The sequence below is a fragment of the Anguilla anguilla genome, chromosome 1 (assembly GCF_013347855.1).
Source record: "Anguilla anguilla isolate fAngAng1 chromosome 1, fAngAng1.pri, whole genome shotgun sequence".
Taxonomy (NCBI): Eukaryota; Metazoa; Chordata; class Actinopteri; order Anguilliformes; family Anguillidae; genus Anguilla; species Anguilla anguilla.
Window position 1 is genome coordinate 43,618,461 of NC_049201.1, and position 14,970 is coordinate 43,633,430.

Here is a 14,970-nt window from a genome sequence, read left to right on the forward strand (position 1 = left end):
TCATGTCTGCCCATGAGTTGGGTTTTTGAAGGATTAAATATTGTCCCACTCATTGTTCATGGATTATAAGTGGTGTTGGGACAAATGGCTTCACAGGTGTTTCTGATAAGTCAGGTGTGTTCAGTTGCTTCCTTGGTGATGAGAGAGCTTTCATAATCTAGTTTTGATTCTAGGCTTTTGATTGCCTTAGGAGTCTGTTATTGGTATGTCAGCATAAGGACCAGAGTTGTGCCAATGAGAGCCAAGGAAGCCATTATGAGGCTGCTAAATAAGAAAATACAAAATAAGAGATACAGCCCAAACCTTAGGCTTGCCAAAATCAACTGTTTTGAACATCATTAAGAAGAAAGAGAGCACTGGAAGGAAGACTTGTACAGTGGATGACCGAAGAATTCTTCCTTGACCTTCATTGGCACTTATGTGAACAAATGCCAAGAACAGACTCCAAAGGCAATCAAAAGCCTAGAACCAAGACTAGATACTGAAGTTTTCTTACCTGCAATAAAGAAGCAATTGAACACACCTGATTCATTAGAAACACCTGCAATGGCATTTGTCCCAAACATTTGTCACCCTGGAATGGGGTGTATATATATATATATATATATATATATATATATATGTGTGTATATATATATATATATTTGATATATTTGATATATATACCCTAGCCACTCAGACCTGGGACCTGGCAGTCATATATATATATATATATATATATATATATATATATATATATATATACTGAGCCATTTCTGTATTTGTACACATCGGCAGAAGACTTCAGAAATAACTGATCAGAAATAACTGACTACCCTAGCCACTCAGACCTGGGACCTGGCAGTCATATATATATATGACTGCCACATCTGCCGATGTGTACAAATACAGAAATGGCTCAGTATATATATATATATATATATATGACTGCCAGGTCCCAGGTCTGAGTGGCTAGGGTAGTGAGTTATTTCTGATCAGTTATTTCTGAAGTCTTCTGCCGATGTGTACAAATACAGAAATGGCTCAGTGATGGGGGGCAGAATAGCTGCTCACAGCAGCAGCACGCTTGCGGATTAAAAAAGTGCTGCGGTTAAACACGCCGATCCGAGTCGACGTTACGACAGGAGGCCACGGAACCGCCGAACCTTAGAAGCATTGCTGTCCGGACCTGTGCCCCCCCCCCCCCCCCCCCCCCGGCCTGCGCTCTAGAGAGACATCTGCATTTCATTCCCACGGACTGTAAAGAATCCCCCACTTCTGAGTCAATGAAGTGGTCTAAATTTTCCGAAAAGGTCAGTACAGCATTCCGGTCCGCAGCGGGGAGGCAAGATCCTTAACGCCGCCGTGCACCTCGCCTCCTTTCTGCCGACTCACGGGACGCGTGACCCTCGGTGGAGTAAAGCCCGAGGCCCGCTGCGCTCCGCCTCCGAGACTAAAGGCAATCTGCTTATTAGCTTAATGATAAGATTTCAAAGGCGCCGAGGCTGGGGCAACTTTCTACATTTCCTTCTCCAGCTGTGAGGTACTTTGCCGATTAAGCCTCGCAGGTCTGAAACTTAGCTGGAGACTTCGCGTTCCGATGCCGCTTCAGAATCAAGAGAGATACCGCGTTTTGATCCCGAAACAGATGCGCTAAATTCCGCCTCGCTCGCTCTCCTGCATTAATGTACCGCCACGCGCCCGCTGCCCCAAGACGGGCTGATGAAAGCGTAAACGTGTGATTTTTTTTTTTTTTTTTTTTTTTTCCAGCTGAGCGAAAAGCTTCGGCGACCGTACGCAGAATTCAGTGTGTTTGGGGGGGGGGGGGGGCCCTCCCGTCACTTTGCGCTCCCGGGGGCGCGTGCGGTCGTCCGCGCAGCAGACGCCCTGTCAGAAGGCATCCCGAAAGCCAGGGAGAGACGTCTGAGGGGAGGGAGGCGCCCGCGGCGCTCGCGCTGGCTTCACACCTCAGGTCAGCGTCGCGACGCCGCTCGGGCAGCCAAGCCGTTTCAGGCGGCGGGAGAGAACGAGATCAGCATTCCAGATCTACAGCAGAGCAGCAGGAGAGACGCCGCGTGGGGGCCCGCTTTTACCAGCCATCGCTGCGGTTTTAGAAAATCACCTTCCTGAACTGCTGCAGGCCCAAAGCATTACTGAGTCACACAAAGAGACTAGACGATTATAAAAGAGGATTTAAACACTGACTTCTCCACTTGGTTCCTTAATTACATTACATTACATTATAGGCATTTAGCTGACGCTCTTATCCAGAGCGACTTACAACAGTGTAACCAAACTCAGGATCAAGTCCACTTAAGTCCATTGAATAAAATGTAGATAAAAAGCCTTTACTATAGTAGCATACAGTAAGGAGAAACAAGATGGTCTGAACCAAAAAATTTTTTTTTTTTTTTTTTTTTTTTTTTTTTTTTTTTTTTTTAATGTGTGTGTGTGAGTGTGTGTGTGTGACCATGTCCACAGTTTTAGTGTGTATGATGTTTATGAGTGAGTGTGCATGTGCTCGTGCGCATTTGTACCTTTGTCCATGGATGGGAGTAAGTGCGTGTGCATGCGTGGACTGTGTGCGTATGCGTGTGTATGTGTGCGTATGTGTGTGTATGTGTGCGTGCCTGCGTCCATGTGCATAGTTTCAGTGTGCATCATACATGGCATCCTTATGAGTGAGTGTGCATGTGCTCGTGTGCATTTATGTGTACCCATGGAGGGGAGTAACTGTGTGTGCATGTGTGCATTGTGTGCATTGTGTGCAGGTGTGTGCATGTGGCTTCAAAGAACATGTGTACCATTGTCCCCGCACGTCAGACACAGCTGGGAACTCTTACTTCCACAGAAAAATGCAAAAAATAGACCACTGCTGTGGACAATTTTTTGGACTATATTTTCTATTCTGTTTCTGTATCAAATTACACTTCTAAAAAACTATTTGTGTATTGTGGCTATGTAGGCAGATAAGAGAGGACAGTAATGGCATCATAAATTAACATTAACTCCAGGACCCTTCAGTGCTGCGTCATGTCACATGAAATGCTTCCTGACAATCGCATTTGTTTCAAATTTAATGTTTGCAGTCCATCTGTATATTCAGACAACAAATTAAGTAGTCATTATATTTGCCCTGGTAAGATGGTAGGGAAGGCAGGGAAATGTAGTTTGTCTGCTATAACAGTCCTAATCCTAATTATTATCTGTATTTAATGGATAAACTTTAATAGATACCATAATAGATATCCGGCAAAAATACTGTATACATCTGATTCAAATATATTTAACAGCTATTCAGCTTTTTACATGTTCAATTAGTCTCTCACCTATGTAAAGAGAGATAAAAGTATTAGTTCCATGTTAAAATGAGCTCAAATAAAAAACATGAAAATGCATGTATTTGAAGAGTGCACTGCTGAGAGGGAATGCAGTCACCATTATTTTGTACTCCACAGTAAATGAAAAATAAATCCGGACAAGCACGTTGCAGAGCATCGATTTTCATCAGGAAGAGCAAGCTTCCACATACAGAGGGCCCTGCAGTACTCTCGGTCTGCCACTGGGGGCAGCCTGCACACATGCTATCAGTCGCCTGCCAGGATGTGGGGAGTGGAGGACAGTCAAGAAGCACAGCATTTTATACTAGCATGCAATCGGTGGGGCCGTGGAGAGGGCAAAGAACCTGAAGCCTTCAGATCTGAGTGTGCACATGTTCCTACAACCATCGCTCAAGATCTGCAAGATACTACAAACACCATCACTCAAGATGCTGGACCATTACAGGACAGTGGCAGTGGGTCAGAGAAAACGACACCCCCCCCCCCCATCTATACTTTGTGGTCTTTGAGAGTTTTCCTTTTCACCTTTTAATTTACTAATTGCCTCATTTTGCTGAGATCAAGCGGATTAAAAGCTCAATTTAGGAGAGGAAGCTCAAAAGACTGTTTCAGCTACTCTATCGGGCCACATGAAAGGCCACTCCAAGACCACAGACAGAACGCGGCCGCACTTCCTGTCCGGAACACGAGATGCGCGCCCACGCAACGGTATTCATTACACCTGTCAGTCAGCGCCACTCCTCTGTGATGTATAATTTAGCGGTTTTAATTATTCCGCCGTCGGTGACAGACATCTTCTTGCCGAGCATTGGAGCCGTGCCTCCAGCACTTCAGTAACAGCTCATTGGCTTTGTTGTCTGATGCATCATTGCCTGTTTTTACAATGTGGCAGACAAGACATGGATTAGCCCTCCAGGCATGGTGCTAACGCGCCGACTCCCCGCCTGCTTCCTCTGCTGCCTGAGCTGGGAGGTTTCATCCGCAGTCCCAACTGGGGACGATAATGGGGGGGGGGGGGGGGGACAGTGGACTGCAGCACCGAGGGGAGGGAGCAGTGGGCATGGGTTTAGTGCTTATGGCTCAGAGCGAGGAACGCGAGCAAATGAAGGCTTTATAGCTTTACTGCTCTCAGTCCAGAGAGTAACGTTCCAAATTGCATTTTAAGGGTTCACGCATCTCTGTTCAGAAAGGAGGAATGATGCCAATCTTTTGTTTTTTGGGGGGGGGGGGGTAGTGGGGGGGGGGGGTTTACTACTCATAGATCGGAGCAATGCCATCAAATATTTAAAAAAATTTGTTTATTGCTTTTTGGGTTTTTTTTTTTTGGGGGGGGGGGGGGTGCTACAGCTCTTTGGTAATGCTACCACATCCATTTTGGTTTTTTTTTTTTTGGTTTTTTTTTTCATTAACACTCCCAGTGAGGAAAGAAGCTTCACCAAGCTTTTTTTTTAAGACTTTTGACTGTTACCTGAGAGTGGAATGCTACAAATTCAATGTTTTCCCTGCCTTTTCCCACACAGAATGCTTCTCCGGCGCACTCAACTGCGAGGCAGTTCATGTTTTTTCCCACGCCGCAGACCGCACAGACCTACAGGAGCGAAGTCTGCGAAGGCAGGCCGCTGCTCTGGCATTACAACGTGCGCCCTCCTGCCGCCATAACGGAATTCGTCACAGAAGATAACCGCTAGACAGCGGCTGCCTTGTGCGTCGCAGGATGGAGCCGACGCAGCCTGACTTAAACCTGCTGAGACACCGAGGGGAAAGGCCAGTCGTGTCCCAGCCCTACAAAGTCCTGGTTATGGCTGCCTATGATTGACTGTAGGTCCTTCACAGACTGAGCTAATCACAAGCAGGGCTGGGCAATATTATACTTGTTCAATAATTATTGAACCTTTTTTTTGAGCACAATAACGATCATCACCGCCATGTGGTGTAGTGCCTTCCTGTCTTTTTTCTTTAATTATGCCTGATGCTACAGGAAACATCCCAAACTTCAGAGGTAACGTGAAATGCCCCCGGAACAAAATAAATAAATAAATCGGCACCGATATCGATTAGATGTTGATGGCAGCCAATCAGCAGCAGGGCCTGGGCAGCCTCCACGTGACTGACAAAAACACATCACATGATCACATGGAAGCAGCACGACTGTGCTGCTGAACGGCTAATTTCCAGAAGCATTTCATGTTGCCTCTGAAGTTCAGATGTTTACTACAGCATCAGGTATAATTTAAATAAATAAAAAAGATGAAAAGGCAATAAACCGCATGGTGGCGATGATAGTTATTCTGCTCCAAAAAAAAAAAGATACTTATCAAAAGTACATTGTCCAGTCCTATTCACAAAGCCTCAGCGTTTGTGTAGCAAATGACCACTGGTCAGTGGCAGGGGTACCATTAGCATCCCAGGAAAGAGGCAGGTCCTCCCACAGTTTAACTGCAGCTGAGGCTAATTGGGTATGTGATGAGCACGTCCAGACTTCAAAAGGCACCCTCCAAGGGACAGCAAATTTTACTGCGCCCACCCAACCCCCATATGAGCTGTCCACTAACTGAGCAGCTTTCAGTCACCCCCACCCCTTCACCTCCACTGTTAACTCGTAGCACTGTTTTGAGGTGGTCAATCATATCAATACACACACACACACACACACACACACACACACATCCATGCACGCACATACGCATGCATACATACACAAACACACACATCCATGCACACACGCAAGCACACACGTATGCACGCATGCACACACACACACACGCATGCAGGCACGCAAGCACGCACACACACACACACACACACACACACACACACACTCAGTTTCTGGGGTTTTTTATTTTATTTTACCCATGTATGCAAGAAAAGCAATTACCTGCAAACTACTTAAAGCAGCAGTTGGTGAGCATACATATCAGAGTTAAGTATCTAACAGAACAGGTTGGAGGCCACTATGCAAAAACCCCAGAGAACTGCAAAATGATTCGTATTTCTGGAAAAAAAAAATCTCCAATTCTCCCAATTTGCAATGGTCTGCCATATTTGTAAGCCGTCCTGTCACTACAATGTCCTCAATCAATTTTGTAAAAACTAACACACACACACTCCAAACGGCATTCTGCCAAACACTGATTCTTTTCACTCTGCGGTCCACCAGCTGAGACACATGATCGTCACACTGGAGGACTACACCACACAGATGGGGCAGGCAGACTACAGGCAGCCAGCTGATCCAATCACAAGCGGCGAGCACAATCATGTCAACTCCCTCCCCGGGTTACAGCAAATTCTGTGCTGCCCTTCACCATCGATAAAAGATCTTGGCAAAAGCATGCAAGCTTTAGCAGGACGTACCACCCAAACCCCCCGTCCCCCCCCCCCCCCCCTCCAAATTTATACAATATCAAAAAATAGAAACAGAATGACTCGAACTAGGACTCTGCTGTAGAAAGAAAAAATGCATGACAATAATATTTGCATGAATGCATATTCATATTCTGAAATAAAATCCAAAAACATACCTCATTGATTCAATTTAATACAACAGTAGCTCACAGTAGAACACATTACTGTCTCTTATTACATCAGTTGTGAAACATGTTTCCATTGCGCAGCCTCCAGAGAACAGCTGCCCGTTCCACTCTGAAGAGTCACGCCGGTCATTCCACACAGAGCCGTTAGGAACAGCAGCGCAGGGCCGGCTCGCCGCGGGGAAACATTCGATACGTTCAGCGCTACGTGAGAACATGGCCGGTGTTTTCCTAACGGGCGTTGGGGCCTCTGCACATGTCTTTCAGACTCCGGTGCCTCCCCCCCCGCCCCCCGTCCCCCCGTCCCCTCTGCTTTCCAGGACTGGAGCCCTGCCAGGCCGCGCTAGCCTCCCGCTAGGCCTTCACCTCCATTCCTGCAGGACAGACCCAGGGAGAGAAAGCAGATGTTCTCTTCTGCCACAGCGTTCGGGGCACGACGCAATGAATTACGAAACTCCTCTCAGGGCGTCAGGGCGAGCAGGGGAACCCGAGGGACGTGGCCGGGCCTACAGGTGTGGAATTTGCCGAGGGAACCGCAGCCAAGGCCAAGGAGGGTGAACCGAGACAGCTGGACGTGTCACAATCACCCACCCAGGTGCTCAAGCAGCTAAAACCAAAAAAATAGGGGTTAACTTCTCCAAATTCCCCAAATGATAGGGTCCTCATCTCAAAAATGGCTCAGGGGCACAGAGGGAAAGCTGAAAACAGTCAAAAAAACAAAACCACTTTCAGATAGTTCAAGCTAACATCCTGATGAAGACCCATTAAGGGTTAAAACACTGATCATGGTGAGGTGTATTTTAAAACAACCTACTGGTTGCTCGGGAGCTGATACTAGCACAGTCTGCAGACTCTATCATCTTTACCCAAGTAGCTTATTCTGTCCGGCCCCTGCATCATGGTCTCTGGATGTGCCTGAATTAGTACATTTTTTGTAGATGTTATGACTGCCATTTTATGGTTATTCAATGTACTAACAATCCAAAAAAAAACGTATTCTGAATCATTTTAATCCTGTTTAGTCAGTCAGTGAAATGTGTAAAAAGCAATAAAGGCATGAGAGGCCATGTAGTATCCGGAATATAGTCAGAAAGGATGTTAGTCATAACACCCAGTGGATGGCCATGAACATGTGTATCCTCTAAATAAAACTCTTTTTTAAAAAAAACCTAAAAAATAAAAATAAAAAACAAAAAAAGCAAACTGATTTTGATAAACATTTAAATTTCACCAATGGGAATCACCGTAGCTGCAGACTCTCAATCAATGGTAAAAAGAGTACAAATTTATAAAGGATCATCAGTGCCCAATAAAAGATCCAAAGGACAGTGAACAGAGGAGAAATCACAAAAGAGTGTACCCAATTAAAAATAATTATTATTTCAAAGACATAAAGGTCTGGACATTTTACAAGAATGAAAAAAAACTACGTGAGAATACACGTTGAGTTTACTTCACACAATCCTGAAAAGTCTCTGTTAAACTAGATTAAATTAAATCTAAATTAAATTAGGGCTGCTAGCGGGTTGCTGGGTGACTCATCCTGTTCACTTGCAGGGATGGGCCACGCTGCCTGCTACCAAATCCAGACTGCGCCAGGGCTGTCTGTGGCCAGCAGCCCCATAGAGCGATGCACAATTGGGTCTAGCACTGCCCAGGGATAGGAAGGTTGCAGTCGACTGGGGCGGATGCATCCCATCACGCACCGACAGCCCTCGCTGGTCAATCGGGCACCTGCGAGTTCGCCCGTCGAGCGCGAAGCGGCTGCCTCCAAATCGCGTCGGCGTGATTCCCAACTCGCGAAGTGCGGCGTGATGAGCAGTGGCTGACTTCGTGTGCTTGAGAGCAGAGAGCAGAGAGCAGAGCACGTGCTTGTCTTGCGCTCTCCAAAATTTGATGTTGTGATGAGTGTTGGCGTGCGAGCGTGATTAGGCATTGCGAATTGGAAAAAAAGGAAAAAGCATTTGAAAATAGATTGATAATTCTGAGGCTCATCTGATGCCTGCAAGTATAGAATCCCTGCCAGCTCCATGTGTGACCATGCAGCACTCATATTCAGTTATGGAATTGTCAACAGTGGCAATAAAATCCAACATATTTATACATATCCAATGTATGTGTGAGAATTCAAAGGACATATTTTCTGCGGCTTGTGGGCCCTCTCTGATTGGACAAAGTTCTGTCCCCTACCTGTGTGCCCAAAGACCTGGACAATATCTTGCTTTATACTGCATTGTTCAAGTAATAGGGACCATAGAATTCAAATGAAGCAAAACCGGTAGAAATGGGTTGAGAACTGCGAGAGTCATAGTCACTCAGTCACAGGCTCAGAAAGCTGAATAATCACTTCGGCTCCTGTTTGTTTCAGGTGGGGCTGAAGGAAAGAAACAATGCAGAGAAATCATAACCTCGCAAAGAACCTAACTTAGGTCTGGAATTAAAAGGAAGCGATTTGGGGAAGACATATTTCACACTGCGGACACTGGGAACCTTCCCCCCTCTCATGGAGGAATGACGATCCACGCAAAGCCTCAAATTAGACACGGGCGCAGTGACAAGTGAACTACTCACGAACCGAGGAAGAGATGGGAGGCTCCCGCCGCTGACCGCCTGTGCGTGCACTCCGCACGGCCAGTACCGCCGTCCGCCCACACCCGCAAGGGGAGAGGCAGGAAACGGGGAGTGTCTGGTAACACCAAAGGGTACAGCGAGCAAAATTGGGCATTAACAGGCACTGCCTCCGGTGTCCCAGGGGAACTGAAGGCGGCGGCACAGCGACAGTGGAGTCTTTGTTGCTGCAGGCAAATTTCTAAAATGCGACATTCAACAATGAGTAGTTTTCACGGTGGGCCAACATGCAAGAACCACAAACCCGCATCTCTACTACATTTGCGGGGGAAATAACAGGATATATGACTGAAGAGTGTATCCATGTAAATAGTCATAACATACTATATATTTTTATACATGGTTCACTGGTAATCAATGAAGTAATTACCAAAATGAAAGAAAATTACCACACAAAAAAGGAAATGCTGAATTTACAAAAATTTGACCTGGCACAATTTCTTTACCGTCACCGGAAACAATAGGTTTTGCTCTGCCTCACTGGAAAAAAAACTGAATTCAAGCCACTGAGCAGGAGAGGAAGAAACGTGGCAACAATGAACAGCTCCCGGTTTGGTTTAATTAGAGAACTACCAGTGAAAGCAGGCAGTACAAACAAATTACTCAAACGTGTTTGTTACATGCATCTAATGCACTGGTTTACATTCAAAAGTTGCATCAAAGCATACTTGGCAGATGATGTATTACCATATTTAAGGGTTTAATTTAATCTGTGCTCCAACAGCAGATACGGGCTAACAAGGGAAAAATTCACAATAGTTCACGCCATTTGAGTTGTTCAAGGGTGCACTAAACCTGGCAGATAAATGTTCACTGAAGTTAGCATGAAGGATAATTGTTCAACTATAATTAGCACATAAGGAAAAAGTCTTCTCTTTGCTCATCTTTTTCAAACAGGAGGAAAGTTGTCCTGGACACAACCGAACAATCCAAATGTCCAGCATGGTCGGGATTTTGAAAACCATCTGACGTTTTTCACACTTTCTGATAAAGACTACAGATAGAGAATAGAAATGCCAAATGAAGAAACAACCAGCAAACTAACTTAGTTCAGATGGATCTCAACTGAAAGGACCTAACTGAAATGATTATGTAAGAACACCATATCCCAGCATGAGTCACTCAAACCCAATGCACCTGCTTGAGCACAGAAAACAAAGCAATGCAATTCCTGCATGACTGAAAAGTGAACCTTTCAGGGGGCCCGGGTACAATCAGAACATTTTAGAAACTTTATATTGACCTCACTTTATGTGCATATGCATGACCTAAGATTCTCACAATGTACATACTGTCACAGTTTATTCTGAAGGATACAATGCAATGGATGAAGCTTGCACCCTAAATCCCTGTTTTTATTGCCACCAGAGCACAGATTCAAACTGCACTATCATTTCAGATCAAATTGCCAAATTATGTGTGCACCATGACAAACACAAGAACCGTATTGTATTCTCCACCAGATTATCATCACTGGGAAAACAGCACTCAGCCATCAGGACATCCACATCCAGGGATTTGATTTCTTTTTTTAAAAGCTTGTCCATTTTTGTTTTACTTAATGGAACCTATATGTTCAGGAACATATTGCAGTTCAAACTTTTTTTTCTGACTAGCTATTATACTTAAAAGCAGATAACCACCACCCCACCACCAGACAGACAGACAGACAGACAGACACCCACACACACATGCAGGGTCAAACACCCACCCACACACACATCTTCTACCTTTATCTGTTTTCCACTGTGAATTCCGCAGCTAAATATTACGCTACCTGGAATAGCACCATCAGCCGACAGTAAAACCAGATAAATTTGCCAGTCAGTGAGGACATAATCTCTGAACAGTAAGACAATAGCAGATTTAACTTGATAAACCCACAGCCTTTGCACAGATTACTAGTGTTTTAGAGCTGGAGCAAGACATGTTTATGATCTCGATAAATTCCATGACAAACAGGCCACTAAACCCATTTAAATACAGCACAGTCTCATGAGGTTAGGAAGACAAATTAAATTTAGAGTGGGGGGGGGGGGGGGTAAAAAGAAAAGAGAGGGAGAAATTATAAACAGCTCATCAAATGAACATTTCTGCTGGGCACTAGTTGGATGGAAATAAAGGAGTATTTCTGAATGTTAAAATAATTATAAACACAAAAAAGAGGCTAAAAATAAGGCCTTTTTAAATGGACTCCTGGTGTGCCGCCATAAAGCAGTAATGTATTCCTGTTTCCGCACGTGGATAAGTCTTAGCACACAGGCTGAACATCTTCACTTATCTCAGCAGTACAGGCACAGGGAGGTAAAACTAAGCCTGATACATTTTCCCCCTATCCTGACCACAGCCAAGGTTGGCTGTCATAACAATTGGTAATGCTAGCCTAATTTGCAATGTATCTGAGCCACACATTAATCTGCCCACAATGTGAGAGAACAATTCAAGAAATCAGGGGATGCTAAGACTTAAAGGAAGGTTAAAATGCATTTTCTTTCCCAAATAAGATGACACCAAATGCATTGGTGGCCCCAATTCAAAGTTTTTTGGGACAGGCAAGCAGTGTCTGCATGCATTTGAACCAGGTCCACTGCACGAGAGCGCTTTTAAAGACCGAGTGCACAGCCCTATAAATGAAAGTGAACTGCATGCAGGTGGGTGACAATTCAGCCAGAATTTCTGACAGTGCTTGTGCAAATCCATCCACCTCCTTTGACCTATATTTACCAAATAAATTGCCGTTGGTTTTCTCCACCACACAAAAATGAAATGGCCCACTTCAGTGTTAACGGAAAAATGATTTTCCCTTCAGAACCTCTTTTCCCGTTACCTCCCAACTCAATACAGCTAAAGATATACAATTTCTCAACATACACAAGAACAGAAATCAATGGAAGAGAAACTGTGTGGCGTCTTCTAGTTTAGTCGCTGTTTTGTGTGCCACGCTGGAGTGTGCACAATAAGTTGATTAAATAAAACCTATTAAATATAATTTATATAAATCATTGTCAAGCGACGACGTGTGTATTTGGTGCATATAAACCAAAAATATTCCGCAAAACACCAACAGGTATATCAACCGGCTGGAGACAGGGTAAGCATTGTCTGGCACAGTAGCGCGGTTTGCTGTAGGCTGAAGCATTTGCTTCCACTGCAAGCTAGCGGCATTGTGATATTACGATGATGTAATGCTATTGAAAGGCTAGACCACAGTACACAGACACACAGTTAACAAATAAGTCATTAATGGGTGACGGTATATAATAATGCAATTATTTGAAAATGTAAAAACATAAACTGTAAAGTCACTAAAATATATATTTAATAAGTATAAAATCAATTCACTGAATTCTTCGAAATCATCCCGCCCAAAGACTTAGACTGAAACTGAGCGGCACTATGTGCAGAAATGAAATGCGTGCACCTTGTCTATGGGGTGGGGGAATAGGGAGGAGCGAGCCTGACTGCGGTGTAGGCAACAGCTTGCGATTTCATTGGCTTTCAATGACATCACCAGTGAGGTTCTCGGTAGTGTGAGAGAGTGTTGTTCAGCTTTGAGCGAGATCGAAGGTCTTCAAGTTCAACGACTTTAAAAATACGCGAGTTTTGAAGACTTGAAACGTCAATAGGTTTATGCAGATCATAAAAAATACATGAAACGGGGCGCAAGAAAGATGACCAGGGCTGGCATTGTCCCAAGTCTGCATCTTCCCTTTCACCAATATCAGGGACGCTGTCCAGCTCCAACCTTGCTGAAGAACATTGTCCCACTCAAATCTCGACAACACAAAAACACTTTCTCGTACGCTAGAAAACTGTTATAGCCTACTTGGGGAATGGCGTGAACGAATAAAAATATATCACAAATATTACAAATATTTCTCTCATGTTTATGCATTTATGTTCTCAAGCAGTTTGAGCGAAGCCTCGAATACGAATTGTGATACGACGAATGTCGCAATGAAACTCGTTCCCCAACTTTTAAAAGGAAATACAGTTACCTGACAACATCTTTCATCATTAAAAGTTTGGAAAAATAAGTCAAAGTTCCTTAGGCTTAGCACTTCTTCATATTCATTTGTTATATGCAGAGTATCCCCTCCCCCCTGTGTCCTTAAATTTTGAAGAATTTGAGTACAGCCTACCTTGCTTTGTTGTGTTTCAGGCTCCATGGCGTTTTCCATCCATTACTGTATAGAGGTTTTAAGTTCTTTGTTTTTGAAAGTACATATAATCCAGCATTTTGAATTATTCCACAACTGTTGAGAAATAGAATCCAATGTCCATCTGTATCCCAAAACCGCAACTTTCCAAAGAAAAAGTAGCCTACGCCAGTCCCCACAGTCCTTACGAAGGTGCATCTTGCTGCTTCTGAGAGGTAGGCTATATGCAGGACCTGTGAGTGAATTTTTATTTTTAAAGTTCATTAAAAAGAATAAATGAAACATTTTATAAAGTACAAAGAATATATTGAAAGCCGAGTTGGATCGCATAATGTAAGAAATTGATATTTTATCCAGAAACAGGTGCCAAGAATTTTCTAAACTAGAAAACTTTTAAGAATGCAATCAAGGCAACACATTTCTTTACTTTAAGCTACTTTGGCTATGTTCAGGCAGTCTAAACTGAGCTGAAGGGGCAAATATGCAACGGACGCAAACTATTCAAACCAAGATTTTGATGTGCTTAACAAGGCAGAGGCAGAGCGGGATTTATTCGGGTATGTACAATTGTACATAATGGGCATGTACGATTCGTTTCAGTTAAGAGATGAGTTATACACTTTACTACTGTGGAAATTGTGTTGTGGTATTATTTTGCTTAAATCTCCGACATTGCCATTTTAGCTTGAACACGATTCCGGTAAACATTCCGGTAATTAATTATTTAAATTACTTTTAAGTTACGCAATTTTTGGAAATCGTTTAAAGCCACATTTTATAAACATTTATGCCTGGAAACATTTTCTTAAGTGAACATCAACAATATGTATAGATATACATATATCAAAGACATACACTGTGCGGATAATGCATACATGCATCCGACTATAGGACAAAAGGCAATCAAATACAATGAATTTTGTTGTGTGGGGAAATAAAACTGAAGATTGGAAATAGGATTCTAAATATTTGGTCCAGAAGGGATACACAAATACCTCAGTGTAGAATGCAATCGCATTCAACTCGACCAAAAGTATCCTATTTATTTAAAGATATTTTACTTAAATGAGAATAAAGTCACTTAGTTGTTGGCATTTTACCCCTTATTTCATGTCATAAATCCTGTTTGCAAGGGTCTCTTTACTCCTTATTTATCCTGTTTTAATAAACTGACTCAGGACAAAGACTAAATCGTGCCTTAAGTTCGTGTAACAAAGGAGCGACATAGACTTCATTCTACCTGTTGCTCTCTCGCTGAACTATGAGTTCTCTCCATTTCCATTGTCTTGTTTTAGTTTTTATTGTTTGTCTTCCCCCATATGTTTCAAACAT

General features: G+C 43.6%; 1 long non-coding RNA gene across 3 annotated transcripts in view; it reads right to left on the reverse strand.

Annotated features, from left to right (window-relative positions):
• Positions 1-14,970, reverse strand: part of LOC118208656 — a 105,810-nt gene that overhangs the window by 90,164 nt on the left and 676 nt on the right. For 2 of the 3 annotated variants that reach the window (XR_004761612.1, XR_004761610.1), the window contains exon 2: positions 13,621-13,871. This is a non-coding gene — a long non-coding RNA (uncharacterized LOC118208656). Of the gene's footprint in view, positions 1-7,141; positions 7,458-13,620; positions 13,872-14,970 lie in introns of those variants that run through there. The other variant, XR_004761611.1, reaches the window with a different exon arrangement.